This window comes from Jaculus jaculus, chromosome 17 (genome assembly GCF_020740685.1).
Source record: "Jaculus jaculus isolate mJacJac1 chromosome 17, mJacJac1.mat.Y.cur, whole genome shotgun sequence".
In the NCBI taxonomy this organism is placed as follows: Eukaryota; Metazoa; Chordata; class Mammalia; order Rodentia; family Dipodidae; genus Jaculus; species Jaculus jaculus.
In genome coordinates, this window is record NC_059118.1 from 5239904 (window position 1) to 5253476 (window position 13573).

At 44.6% G+C, this 13573-nt stretch overlaps 1 non-coding gene across 1 annotated transcript; it reads left to right on the plus strand.

Annotated features, from left to right (window-relative positions):
* Positions 1-6866: 6866 nt before the first annotated feature.
* LOC123455691 lies at positions 6867-6999 on the plus strand. Its single transcript, XR_006634074.1, has one exon. It is a non-coding gene; the product is annotated as a small nucleolar RNA SNORA33 (small nucleolar RNA).
* The last annotated feature ends 6574 nt before the right edge of the window (positions 7000-13573 follow it).

Below are 13573 nucleotides of genomic sequence, written 5' to 3' on the forward strand. Positions count from 1 at the left end.
CTCCACCTTGTTTTTGTGAGGCAGGCTTTCTCATTAAATTTAGAGCTCACTGGTTGAACTCCATCCATGACAACATGCTCAATATTTTAGTTTTTTTTTTTTTTAAATTTTAATTAACATTTTCCATGATTATAAAAAATATCCCATGGTAATTCCCTCCCTCCCCACCCCCACACTTTCCCCTTTGAAATTCCATTCTCCATCATATTACTTCCCCATTACAATCATTGTACTTACATATATACAATATCAACCTATTAAGTATCCTCCTCCCTTCCTTTCTCTTCCCTTTATGTCTCCTTTTCAACTTACTGGCCTCTGCTACCAAGTATTTTCCTTCTCAGGCAGAAGCCCAATCATCTGTAGCTAGGATCCACATATGAGAGAGAACATGTGGCACTTGGCTTTCTGGGCCTGGGTTACCTCACTTAGTATAATCCTTTCCAGGTCCATCCATTTTTCTGCAAATTTCATAACTTCATTTTTCTTTACTGCTGAGTAGAACTCCATTGTATAAATGTGCCACATCTTCATTATCCACTCATCAGTTAAGGGACATCTAGGCTGGTTCCATTTCCCAGCTATTATAGCGACATTTTAGTTTTTTTAATACTTTATTTTTATTTATTTATTTGAGATAGAGAGAAAGAGGCAGAGAGAGGGAGAGAGACAGAGAGAGAATGAGTGTACCAGGGCTTCCAGCCACTGCAAAGGAACTCCAGATGCATGTGCCCCCTTGTGCATCTGTCTTATGTGGGTTTTGGGGAATCAAACTGAAGTCCTTTGGCTTTGCAGGCAAACGCCTTAACCGCTAAGCTGTCTCTCCAGCTCATGCTTGGTATTTTACATGGGCTGTGGGGATCCAAACTCAGGTCTTCATGCTTGCACACAGCAAGGGCTTGACTGAGCCATCTCCCCACCTGAAATACGGAATGTGAGTTTGCATGCCCTAAGACTTTGGGATGATCCTGGAACCACTTCACTTGTTCTATCTGTCAAGAAAGAGGATTGGAGCCGGGCGTGGTGGTGCATTCCTTTAATCCCAGCACTCAGGAGGCAGAGGTAGGAGGATTGCCATGAGTTCAAGGCCACCCTGAGATGACAGAGTTAATTCCAGGTCAGCCTGGACCAGAGTGAGACCCTACCTCAAAAAACCAAAAAAAGAAAAAAAAAAAAAAAACGAAAGAGGATTGGAAGACACTGTTAGTGCTCAGTGGTAGCATTATTGGTGACTTTTCTTCATTTGGTTGTTTTTTCTTTCGTTCTTTCTTCCTTCCTTTCTTTTCTTTTCTTTTTTTTTTTTTTAAAGAGTATGCCCCTCTCACCTCTGCTAATGCTCTTTGACGAACAGTGTAAGCTGTCACCTGGTATTTATTTTCGGGAACCCCTAATTGCAGCTAATCAAGTATTTCTCTTGCATTTACAAGCTCTAGCTACAGGTACATTTTTAGCCATCCTCGGCAAAGCAACATAATTACAGTAGAGACTATAGAAATGAATCCAAGAAAAAGTAATAGACAAGCATCATTGCTTATTACTTAAACACTGCTGCCTATACAAATATCTGGAAGAGAAAACAACATCTTGAGTGGAATTTAGGAGGCCAGGGAAGGAGCTCAGATCGAAAATGCTAAAGTTTTATTTTCCTGTGAAGAAACAGAACCAGGACTTCAATGTTATTCAACCAACAGAACTCCAGATTATTTTTTAAATTTTTTCTTATTAATTAGTTTTGTATTCAGCAAATACAGTCAGTTTGGTACCAGTATTAGGCTCATCCGTGACCCATCCCATTGGCCCCTCTTTGTTGAGGTATATGGGTCGTGCATTGTGGAGTTAGCCCACAGTTATGGGTAAAATAAATGTCTCTGCATATCATGACCCAACATGTGGCTCTGACATTCTTTCCACCCCCTCTTCCGCAAAATTTCCCTGAGCCATGTTGGGTTCATTTTTGGTCTGCTTCACTGATGAGGTGTTGGGGGCCTCTGGGTCTCTGGCTCTCTGATTTGGTAGGAGTTGATTTTTCTCTGTGTTGGTCTCCTTCCCCCTTGTGCTGGTCCCCGGTTCATCAGGAAAAGAGCACCCTTGCTTGTTTCACCAATTTTCCTTAGTTTCAGCCGGGGGCCCTTCTGAGGTATGATGGGGTGGCTCTCTCCTTAGGATCTGCATCTATCTTTCTTTCCCCGGGATTTGCAGCGCAGCTAGGTGGTCGCCATCTTGGCCGGAAGTCCAGAACTCCAGATTATTTAACTTGTGCATCGCAAAACCCAAATTAGGCGTTATTTTGTTTTCCAAAATGATTTCATTTCTATTTTGAGGAAAAAGAAAAGAGCTTTCTTGTCTAGGTTTTTCTGGTCTGTTTGTGTTAGTTCAGAACAGTATTGGTTAACCAAGCCATAATTGTTAGGCTTACTTATAATCCTAGAGACCACCAAGCACAGCTTCCTCTCGGTTGGGAAGTTAGACAAAGTGATGTGTGGTAATGGGAATGGGGGGCGCCTCTTGTGTTATGCCATCACGCCTTCCTATAGAGATGAGTGGTTCTCACATGAACTGGTTTTTTTTTTTTTTTTTTTTTGAGGTAGGGTCTCACTCTAGCCCAGGCTGACCTGGAATTCACTATGTAGCCTCAGGGTGGCCTCGAACTCACGTCGATCCTCCTACCTCTGCCTCCCAAGTGCTGGGATTAAAGGCGTGCGCCACCACGCCCGGCTCACATGAACTGTTTTTGTTGTTGTTGTTTCAAACCACACACACCCCTGCTCCAGAATCACATTTATGGACTGGCAAGATGGCTTAGCAGCTAAGGTGTTTGCCTGCAAAGCCTAACGACCCTGGTTTGATTCCCCAGTACCCATGTAAATCTAGGTGCAGTGGCACACGTATCTGGAGTTCTTTTGCAGTGACTGGAGGCCCTGGCACACCCATTCCTTCTCTGTGTCTCTCTATCTCTCTGTGCTTGCAAATAGAAAGATATTAAAAAAACGAATCCCTTTTGTGGTTCTCTTGTATTTCTTTACCAGATGAACAACATGCATTATCACCTTCCATCTTTCAAATCAAAGTTAAAAATCCCAGATTTGGGCTGGAGAGATGACTCAGCAGTTAAAGGTGCAAAGCCCGATGATCCGGGGTTCCATTCCTTATCACCCACATAAAGCCAGGTGCACAAAATGGCATATGCGTCTGGTGTTCATTTGCAGTGGCAAGAGGCCCTGGCATGCCCATTCCCTCTCTCTGTGTCTGAAAATAAATTAAAAAATTCAAATATTTAAAAAATTATTTATTTATTTGAGAGAGAAAGAGAGAGAGAGAGAGGGAGGGAGAGAGAATGAGCACACCAGGTCCTTCAGACACTGCAAACAAACTCCAGACACATGTGTCACCTTGTGCATCTGGCTTATGTGGGTCCTGGGGAATCAAACTGAGGTGTTCTGGCTTTTCAGGCAAGCACCTTAACCACTAAGCCATCTCTCCAGCCCTCAAATATTTTATTTATTGGTTGGTTGATGGGAGAGAGTGAGGCAGACAGAAGGCAAGGGGAAGGCGTGGTGGCAGGAATGTGAGGTGGCTGTCACATCGAACCCACAGGTAGGAAGCAGAGAGCAGACAGGAGGTGAGGCTGGGCTACAAAACTTCAGGGCTCACCCCTGCAACTCCCTTCCTTCAGGGAGGCCCCATCTCTAGAAAGCCACAGTCTTCTCAAATGGTGGTGCCCACGCATGGGCTCAGACACGTGGGTACACTTTACATTCAAACTGTACCACATGGCAAAGGGTATGGATACAAGGGCAGGTGAAAAATGGGACCACATCTGTGTTTTGATGTCTTTTAAAAACATATTTATGTATTTAGTATTTGAGGGCGGGGCGGGGGAGGCAGATAGAGAGAATGGGTGTGCCAGGGCCTTCAGCTGCTGCAAACGAACTCCAGATGCGTGTGCCACCTTGCGTTGATGTCATTTTTAAAAACTGCACACGAGTGTGTGTGAGTGCTCATGTGTGTGAGTACAGGCTCTCATGTGGCCCAGCACGCGTGGGGCGCGGAGGACAACTTTCGGAGGTTGGCTCTCTTCCCCTACGTTGTTGGAAGCCGGATCTCTTTTGTCCACTGGGCTGGGAGCTTCCGGGACCTTTTGCCATCTCTGGCTCCCATCTCACCTTAGCTGTGCTGGCCTTACAGTTTCTAGCTTTTACGTGGCCTGGAGACCTGAACACGGGTATTTCGTACATACCCCTAACATCAGTTGTCTCTGTGGTTTATGTGATCTGAGCAAAATGACATTGTATCTTCAGTTGCAGAGTCTATTGAAATCCACACAGCTGCTCCAAAGCCAGCCAACTCCTGAGCAGGAAAGGTCTTTGTGGTTCCTGTCTCCTTTGGACCTTTGCATCTAGGCGTCGTTCTACAAAGTGAAGTTAGCTCGCTTTTTACTTCAAGAACACTTGCATCCAAGTAGAGCATCTTGGAGAAAGGATGGGTTATGAAGGCATCAGTTTTAGGACGTGGTACAAGCGGAAATAAGCTTACAAGTACACACTCTCACAGCATCTGCTTCTCATTTACTCTTCACTGTGTCTTATGAGATAAGAGTTATTGCCAGATTCCAAACCTTACTGTAAACTACAGTCACCAAAGTAGTGCGGTAGTGGAATTAGAATAGATGAATGGAATAGAGTTGAAAATCCATAAATAAGCCCATGTGACTAAGGTTAATTGATTTTGACAAGAGCGCCAAGACCACTCAGTGGGGAAGGAATTATAATGTTTTAAAATATTTTATTTATTCATATGGAGAGAGAGAGCAAGAGGGTGTATCAGGGCCTCTAGCCACTGCAAAAAACTCCAACCCTATGCACCACCTGTGCATCTGGCTTACATGAGTACTGGGGAAGTGAACCCAGGTTCATTCAGCTTTGCAGGCAAGCGTCTTAAGTACTGAACCATCTTTTCAGCTCCCATAACTCTTTTTTAAGAAGATATTTATTTATTTGATAGCTGGGTGTGGTGGTGCATGCATTTAATCTCAGCACTCAGGAGGCAGAGGTAGGAGGATTGACATGTGTTCAAGGCCACCCTAAGAATATATAGTGAATTCCAGGTCAGGCTGAGCTAGAATGAAACCCTACCTCGAAAAACAAAACAAAGCAAAACAAAAAATTATTTATTTGAGAGTGAGAGTGAGAGAGAGAAAACACCAGGGACTCCTACTCCTGCAAATGAACCCAGACACACATGCCACTGTATGCATTTTGGCTTTACATGGGTGCTGGGGAATTGAACCCAGGCTGGCAGGCTTTGCTAGCAAGCATCTGTAACCACTGAACCATCTCCCCAGCCCTTAACCTTGATTTTGAAGAACCATTTGCCAAGGGCAAGAGAATATAGAGTGGACCAGTGCACAAAGGTCTTGTGTGGAGTCAGATAGTGATAAGATGGGTACAGGGTGGTACAGTCATAGACCAAAGCTAACTATGAAAGAACAACCCGTGTTTGAAGAAGGAACAACACTGTGTGTGTTGTGAGAACTTGCAGAACTGGTCCCCGCCCAGTCCAAACCAAACCAGGCAAAATCCAGGACTTCACAGAAGAGGAAGTGGGGTGAGATGTCGAAGTTGTAGCTCAGTTGGTAGAGCGCTCGCCTAGCATGCACGAAGCCCCGGGTTCAGTCCCAAGTGCCATGTAAACTCAGCGCATGCCTGTAATCCCAGCACTCAGGAGGCAGAGGTAGGAGGATTGCCGTGAATTTGAGGCCACCCTGAGACTACATCATGAATTCCAGGTCAGCCTGGACTAGAGTGAGACCCTACCTTGAAACACCAAAAAAAAAAAAAAAAAAAAGGCTGGAAAGATGGCTTATCAGTTAAGGCAGTTGCCTGTAAAGCCAAAGGACCCAGGTTTGCCTCCCCAGGACCATATAAACCAGATGCACAAGAGGGTGCACACATCTGGAGTTCATTTGCAGTGGCTGGAGGCCCTGGCATGCCCACTCTCTCTACCTGCCTATTTCTGTATATCTCTCCCTCTCAAATAAATAAATAAAAATAAAATATTAAAAAAGCAAACAGACAGAGGTGGAAGGGATTTAAGCCTTGGTAGCTCTTAAGCGCAACCTATTTAGGGCTAAATTAACCTGCCCAGGTCACGTGCACACATGTATTGCTCCCTGGTGTGAGTTACAAAAACAACGATAAAAAGATGTCAAAGTAGGAGAGGGATTAATTGGGAAGAGCAAGGGGCTAGTGGGGAGAGGAATCAAGAGGAAGAAATGGAAGGGATCATGATCAAAATACATGTATAAAAATTGTCAATAAAAAGTAAAAACAGAGCTGGGCGTGGAGGTGCACGCCTTTAATCCCAGCACTGGGAGGCAGAGGAAGGAGGATCACTATGAGGCTACCCTGAGACTATATAGTGAATTCCAGGTCAGTCTGGGCCAAAGTGAGATCCTACCTCGAAAAAAACAAAACAAATAAACAAAATAAACAAACAAAAAAAGTAAAGGGCTGGAGAGATGGCTCAGTGGTTAAGGCACTTGCCTGTGAAGCTTAAGGACTGAGGTTGGATTTCCCAAGTACCCATGTTAGCCAGATGCACAAGGTGGCGCATGTGTCTGGAGTTTGTTTGCAGTGGCTGAAGGCCCTGGTGTACCCATTCTTTCTCTTTCTGCCTCTCTCTTGCTAACAACAAGGTAACAGTTGGGCGTGTTGACACACACCTTTAATCCCAGCACTAGGAAAGCAGAGGTAGGAGGATTGCTGGTGAATTTGGGGCCAGCCTGAGACTACATAATGAATTCCAGGTCAGCCTGGGCTAGAGAGAGACCCTACCTCGAATCCTCCCACCAAAATAAAAGTGAAAACAAGCCAGCCAATTAATCTACTTATCTGAATGTGTTTCTGCAGAAATTTAGGAAGAGCTGACAATAGTGATGCCGTTTTATGAGCCCCAAGGACAACAACCAGGCCATTATGGTCCCTGAAAATGACTACAATATTATAATGCTGAAGCGTTTTCATGAGACTTAATTAAAATTTTACTGTAATTTGTTCTAAGCTTAATGAAACTTGGAGAAGGTAATAGATTGCATGAAAAAAAAAGTAAAAACAGTGGCTGAGGAGGTGGCTCCAGGCACTTGCGTGCAAGCCTGAGTTTGACTCCCAGCGTTTACATAGAGCCCCAGCAAGCCGTGAGTGTGCTTGTGATCGCAGCTCGAGCGAGGCAGTGGAAAGCAGAACTGGGAAGCTGGCGGGCTTATGCCCAAACAGGATAACAAGGGGGACCCTGAGGAAAGCAGAGTGGAGGGAGAGGGCAGCCACTGAAGCTGTCCTCAGACCTCCACATGTGCTCTGTGGCATGTGCGCCCCGCCCTCCACACACACCAAAAAAGAAAGAAAAAGCCAGGCGGGGTGGCACTCACCTTTAATTTCAGCACTTGGGAGGCTGAGGTAGGGGGGCGGCTATGAATTTGAGGCCAGCCTGAGAGTAATTCCAGGTCAGCCTGGGCTAGAGTGAGACCCTACCTCAAAACAAAAACAAAAACAAACAAAAAACCAGGACGCTGGGAGTGGTGACACATGCCTTTAACTCTAGCACTTGAGAGGCTGAGGGAGGAGGATCTCCATGAGTTTGAGGCCACCCTGGGCTACAGAGTGAGTTCTAGGTCAGCCTGGGCTAGAGAGAAGACCTTGCTTCATAAATAATAAGTAAATAAATAATAAAAAAGAAATCAAATTTACAAAGTGGACAGGAAGCATACGTTCAGTAGATGGCAGTAGCCACACAGCAGACGTTTTCGGTTGACATTGCTTTTCTTTAAATGTCCTAGCCTCAGGTATTGGCCACCACTTCGGGGCTCAACCCTGCTGACCGCCTGAAGAGCAGCATGACTTGATTTACAGCCGGCCGCTTTCCCCTGTGCTGAGTCCATCTTCACACTTCCTCCCATGGAGTCCTTTCACTAAGAACTTGCAACGTTTTGAGTGCAAGGAAACCTCATTACCAGAGTATTATTGGAGTCCCCCGTAATTACAAGTTGGGAGGCAAAGGTCATCCCAGCGTGAAGTGTTCACTCACATAAATACATCCTTCCCAAGCTGGTCTCACGTCTCCCAGCAGCATGCCACGGGCGTCTCTTCCCACCCAACATTTCATGTCAGATTAAAAAAAATATGACTAATTAATTAATTTTTTATCTTATTTTCTTGACAACATCCTAATTAAAGACAATGAACCATAATTCCCTCCCCTCCTCCACTTTCCCCTTTGAAACTCCACTCTCCATCATATCCCCTCCCCCTCTCAATCAGTCTCTCTTTTATTTTTATTGTTTATTTTTTATTTTTTTTTTGGTTTTTCGAGGTAGGGTCTCACTCTGGTCCAGGCTGACCTGGAATTAATTCTGTCATCTCAGGGTGGCCTTGAACTCATGGCAATCCTCCTACCTCTGCCTCCCGAGTGCTGGGATTAAAGGCGTGCGCCACCATGCCCGGCTCTCTTTTATTTTGATGCCATCGTCTTTTCCTCCTATTATGAGGGTCTTGTGTAGGTCGTGGGCATCCAGCCCATTTTGTGTCTGGAAGAGTGCATTGTAAGCAGTCCTACCCTTCCTTTGGCTCTTACATTCTTTCTACCTCCTCTTCTGCAATGGACCCTGAGTCTTGGAAGGTGTGATAGAGATATTTCAGTGCTGAGTACTTCTCTGTCACTTCTTCTCAGCACCATGATGCCTTTTGAGTCATCCCAAGGTCACTGCCATCTGAAAAGAGGAGCTCCTCTAACCAAAAGTGAGAGTAGCTTTCATATATGGGTATGGTCGTTGAGAGAAGTGCTTATCGGTCAGATTGGTGAGTATCATATATGCATTTAGCCAGACGTGAGCAGGTGTTATCCCCAAGGGCTCATGGCCCCCCCTGACCATAGGTTTTCAGTACCAGGCATGTGTTCCCTCCAGTGGAGTGGGCCTCCAGCTGTCAGATTTTTTTTTTTTTTCTGTGATCACTATGCCAACCAACTGCTAAGTGAAATCGTCCATGGAACCACAGAGGCGGGGTTTCTACTGAGGGACATGGAAATGGTGGGGCAGGGTGATGTGATAATGATCCAAACACCTTCAAGGAACGAGGGTGTGGGCTGGGGAGACGGTTCAGTGGTTAAGGCGCTTGGCTTTCCGTCTGGGTTCAATTCCTCAGTACTCACATAAAGGCAGGTACACTAAGTAGTGCATGTGTCCGGAGTTCGTTTGCAGAAACCAGTGGCTCTGCACGCCCATTCTCTCTTCTCTCTACTTGCAAATAAGTAAACAAAAATATTTTAAAAATTAATTAAGAGAGATGGCTTAGCAATTGAGCGCTTGCCTGTGAAGCCTAAGGACCCCAGTTCGAGGCTCAATTCCCCAGGATCCACGCCAGATGCATAAGGTGGCACATGCATCTGGAGTTTGTTTGCAGTGGCTGGAGGCCCTGCATGCCCATTCTCTCTCTCTCTCTGCCTCTTTCTCTCTCTGTCTGTCGCTCTTAAATACATAAATAAAAATTAAAAAATTAATTTAAAATCTTAAAAGAAAGAAAGAAAGGTCTGATAGAGTTTGTCTGGAGTTTGTCATGGAGGGAAATGAGAAAGCCCTTCACCATTTTGCAAAATTTGCCTTCTTTAACATCTGCTGTGAAGGCCAAACGAAAAGTGATGGATGCCGTATATATATATATATATATATATATATATATATATATATATATATATATATATATATATATTTTTTTTTTTTTTTTTTTTTTTTTTTTTTTTTTTGGTTTTTTGAGATAGGGTCTCACTCTGGTCCAGGCTGACCTGGAATTAACTCTGTCATCTCAGGGTGGCCTTGAACTCATGGCAATCCTCCTACCTCTGCCTCCCGAGTGCTGGGATTAAAGGCGTGCGTCACCACACCCGGCAGGATGCCGTATTTTGCTATCTTACATTTTTCTCTCTCAGGAAAAAAAAAACAAAAAAACAAAAAAAACCACATAAAACAAGACTCCATTTATCTTTCCATCCTAAAAACTTGTCTACAGATGCAATTATAATCAAAATGTGGTTAAACATATAATCAAAGCCATTATAATTTTAGTTCTTTTAAAGGTTAAGCTTCTACCTACACCCTCTCATTCCCATTTGCCTTTTTGTTGTTGTTGTTTGTTTGTTTTTAGAGGTAAGGTTTTACCTTAGTTCAGGCTAACCTGAAATTCACTATGTAGTCTCAGGCTGGCCTCGAACTCACAGTGAGCCTCTTACCTCGGCCTCCTGAGTGCTGGGATTAAAGGCATGTGCCACCACGGCTTCCCATTTGCTTTTTAAAAATATATATTTATCTGTGTGTGTGTGTGTGTGTGTGTGTGTGTGAGAGAGAGAGAGAGAGAGAGAGAGAGAGAGAGAGAGAGGGAGGGAGGGAGGGAGGGAGGGAGGGAGGGAGGGAGGGAGGGAGAGATAATGGGCATGCAAAGGCCTCCAGCCACTACAAAGGAACTCCACATGCATGCATCATTTGTGCAACTGGTTTATGTGGGTCCTGGGGAATTGAACCTGGGTCCTTTGCCTTTGCAGGCAAGTTCCTTAACTGCTAAGCCGTCTCTCCAGCCTCTGTTTACTTGTAAAGTATCTTTTTATTCATTTATATGAGAGAAAGAGAGATAGAGAGGCAGAGAGACAGAGAGAGTATGGGCATTCCAGACCCTCTTGGGACTGCAAGGGAACTCCAGACGCATGCACCACTTTGTGCGTCTGGCTTTTTGTGGGTATTGGGGAATTGAACCAGAGACAGCAGGCTTTGTGAACCAGCTACTTTAACTGCTGAGCCAACTCCCCAAATCCTCATTCCCTTTTTTTATTATCAAATGTTTCTCAGTTAAGTGGATTTGCTTTAAGTGACCTTTCCCCAGGACCTATTTTATTCCCAAATCAACTTTTCTAAACCTTAATTCTACTCTATCACAGCTTTTGGGACCCACTAGGGATGGAAGTATCTGAGAGATATCTTCTATGTGGTTAGCGGAGATTGTAAATCTGGCTTTATAATGACCAACCCAGCCTCTTCATGGAATTCAATATGAGGGATATTAAAAAGCAGCACCTTGGGGGGAAAGCAGAGGTTTTCCTGTCCTTCTCATTGTGACCCACAGGGAAACCAGTTCTCTGGGTCCCAGGGAGCCCAGTGTAGCACTCACCACAGCTCCTGTGTGTATCTCACCCAGGACCACGGAACTAACAGGCATGTGTGACATGGAGTGATTTAGAAAGCCTGAACATGACACAGTCTGAACATGCACACACACATGAATGGAAAAGAAAAAAAAATGCCAGGCATGGTGGCACATGTATTTAGTCCCAGCACTCGGGAAGCAGAGGTGTGAGGATTGCTGTGAGTTTGACCCCAGCCTGGAACTATGATGTAATGAATTCTAGGTCAGTCTGGACTAGAGTGAGACCCTACCTTGAAAAGACCAAAGAGTAGATTAAAAAAAAAAGAGAGGATTGGAGAGATGGCTTAGCGGTTAAAGTAAGGTTAAGCCTGTGCAGTCTAAACACCCAGGTTTGATTCCCCAGTACCCACATAAGCCAGGTGCAAAAGGTGGCACATGAGTCTGGAATTCATGTGCAGTGGCTAGGGGCCTGGTGCACCCATGCGTTCTCAAAAAAAAAAAAAAAAAAATTGCAGCTGGGGGTGTAATTCAGTGGCAGAACTTGAGTTTATCTGGCATGAATGAAGCACTGTGTGTAATCTCTAACACCAAAAAAAAAAAAAAAAAAAAGTTTGATAAAGGGATTCCTCTTTTCGTTGATAAGTGAGTCACTCATACAATATGCATAAACAGGAGAGATCTGTAATGGAAGCTGACTGTCGTAGGAGGAAGATATATTAGCGAGAGGGCTGGATGTAGCTTGTTTGTAAAGACAGACAGACAGCAGTTATGCTTGGTAAAACTGTAGCCCTAGGCGAGGACAGTGCGCTGCCTCTCAGTGCTTCTGACGGAGAACTCCCGCACCTTTGGGAGCTGTATGGGTGACTCTGAAGGGCTCTGCTTGACCAGGAGTGGCCAGGGGGCTAGGAGTCTACCCAAGCTCTGGGAGTTCAGCCAGGAAAAAACAAACACAGCGTAGCTAGGGACATGTAGCTGTAGCTGGCTGTTTCTAATGCTTCTCTGTAGATAGCGTGTGGGCCAGGCTCATCTGTTCTTATATTTTCAGTAGAATGCCAGGTTGCTGAGAAACTTCCAATAGTCACCCTAGGACACTCTCGATTCTGGCTAGAGGCAACCCCAACATACCTCAGCCCCTTGGATTCAGCCCTCAGACAAGTTCCCTTTTGGCTCTCCCACCCTTTCCTGATAGGGTGCTGTTTTTGCTTGTGCCTAAGTGTGACTGCCCTTCCTGTCTTTGCAGTAATTCAGAAGGCTGTTGAGTAAAGCCAGGTGCAGGCCCGAGGACGGGCTGCGGCAGAGCTTCGAGAGCGGAGCTGCTCCCTGCGGCTGCCCTTCCAGCATCCTCGGCGGAGACAGGGCTGAGCTGCTTGGTGATATGGCCAGCCCCGGTTGGAGTGAAACCTGGGTCTTGGCTCTGTGGCTTAATCATGACATATTGATTCATTAATTTGCCTTTCATGAAAAGCTTTCAGGAAAAACATCACCATTAGAAAATGTGGTGGGGTGGGGGGGTGGTGTGTGGCAAAAATAATTTTTTAAGGCAAAAAATTCAACTGCTTATCAAAAGCAGCTGATGCTGTGGCTGAGAAAGCATGCCAGTTACATAAATAATAAACAGCATAGTGCAATACAAGTGACATTTGACCTTTACGTTGTGAGAACACGGGGGGGGGTAAAGATACAGCTCGCTAAGGGCACATGTCCTGCAATAGAGCTAGCCTCAGCCAAACTTCCAAGCAGCTGGATAAAAAGGCAGACCTTTAATGACCAGATTTTCTGGTTTTAGCAAAAGAAATCAGCAATCCGGGTTTTATATAAATTTCATCTATTTTTGTAAATTCTCAACTTATTTTAGTGTTTTTATTACCATATATTAGCTATACATAATAATGAGGTTTGTTATGTCATTTTACACAGGTGCGTACTGTATTTTGATCATATTTACCTTTACCCTCTCTTGTTCCCTCTTACTCCCTTCCTCTTCCCAATTAACCCTCTTTATACTTTCATGTCTTTTTTGTTTTTTTTTTGGTAACCCAGTGAATTTCATCAGGATTGTTAACAGGAACAAGGGGTCCTTTCCAGTGGCCACACCACTAAGTAAAGTGTCTCTCCCTCGCCCATCACCCCATCAACCATTAACTGTATGTATGTATGTATAATATATATATATATCTCCTCAGGAAGGATCAGAGCTCAACTCGATTTTTTTTTTCAAGGTAGGGTCTTACTCTAGCTCAGGCTGACCTGGTATTCACTATGTAGTCTCAGGGTGGCCTCAAACTCACAGCAATCTTCCTACCTCTACCTCCTGAGTGCTGGGATTAAAGGCGTGGGTCACCACGCCCAGCATCAATTTTAAGTTTTATTTATTTATTTGTGAGAGAGAGAGA